Source organism: Chrysochloris asiatica, unplaced genomic scaffold, assembly GCF_000296735.1.
Source record: "Chrysochloris asiatica unplaced genomic scaffold, ChrAsi1.0 scaffold00592, whole genome shotgun sequence".
Lineage (NCBI taxonomy): Eukaryota > Metazoa > Chordata > Mammalia > Afrosoricida > Chrysochloridae > Chrysochloris > Chrysochloris asiatica.
The window spans coordinates 92013-93635 of record NW_006409110.1 but is presented as its reverse complement, the minus strand read 5'-3'; positions in this window follow the sequence as shown (position 1 = coordinate 93635).

Sequence of the window (1623 nt, the reverse complement as noted above, 5' to 3'; positions counted from 1 at the left end):
AGTACACAAGAAACATTCTACAGAATAGACCATGGGTTAGGGCACAAAACAAGCCTCCATAAATTTACAAGCATTAAACTATGACAAAACATTTTCACAGACCATAATGTTATAAAATTAGAAATCAACAATAGAAAGATCAAGGAAATAAAGTCGAATACATGGACCTGTAGTGGGTTGCTATGAGTCGGAACTGACTCCATGGCACCTAACAACAATAGTAACAATACAGGGTACACACAGACTACAAAACAAAACATTGTAAAAATTGCACAAAATAAGACAATATAGATGATTGGGACATATTAAAATTAGAAACTTATATGGGTCAAAAGTTCTTAACAATGGTTTGTCAATTTTATTAATCCCTTCAAAGAACCAGCTTCTTGTCCTTTTGATTCTTTCTATAGTTTTTCAGTTTTCCATCTCATTTATTTCTGCTCTGATCTTTATTATTTCCCTTTTTTTTGGTGACTGTAGGTTCCCTCTGCTGGTCTGCTTCTAATTGTTGAAGATGCTGTGTTAATTTGTTCTTTCTTCTTTTTGGATGTGTGAATTTATCACAATAAATTGTCCTGGAAGCATCATTTTCACTGTGTCCCATACAATTTTGTATATTGTGTTTTCTTTCTCATTTGTTCTAGGAACTTTGTAAATTCACATTCAATTTTTTCTTTTACCTAGTCGCTTTTCAGCAGGGTGTTGTTCAGTTTCCATGTATTCGACTTTATTGTATTGGCTTTCTTATTGTTGATTTCGTTTTATAGCATTGTGGTTTGAGAAGATGCTCTGTAGAATTTTGATGGTTGTGAATTTATGGGGGCTTGCTTTGTGATTTAACACATGGTCAGTTCTGGAAAATGTTCCATGTGCACTGGAGAAGAATATGTATTGTGCTGTTGTTGGATAGAATGCTCTGTATACATCTATGAGGTCAAATTTGTTGATTGTGTTGTTAAGTTCCTCTGTAGTGTTGTTGAGTTTCTTTCTGGTTGTTCTGTCCCTTTTCGAGAGTGGTGTTTTGAAATCTCCCACTATAATTGTGGATTTATGCATTTCTTTCTTCAATTCCATTAAGGTTTGCTTCATGTATCTTGGTACACTTTCATTGAGAGCCTATATGTTTATTATGGTTATGTCATCTTGCTCAATTGACCCTTAGATCATGAGATAGTATCCTTCATTTTCTGTTAAGCTGGTTTTTTATCTTAAAGTCTACTTTGTCAGAGATTAGTATTTCCATTCCTGCTTGTTTATTGTTGCAATTGGCTTGATAAATTTTTTTCCATCCTTTAACTTTTCGTCTGTTTTTGTGTTTTTGTGTAAGGTGTGTCTCTTGCACGCAACGTATTGGTGGATCTTGTTTCCTTTACCATTCTGCCACTCTGTCTCTTCACTGGTGCATTCAATCCATTGATATTCAATGTAATTATCGGTAAGTATGAATTGATTGCTGTGATTATGTTATTATTTTGGCGGTGCTATGCATTCTTTGGTTTTGCTTTCCTTCTTATGTTTGATTTGTGTTCTTTGAGTTGTTTCTTGTCAGCTTCTTCCTACTTTCTATGTACCCAGTTCTGCTTGGGAATTTGTTTTTATGATATGTTGTGGAGTCTTAATGCC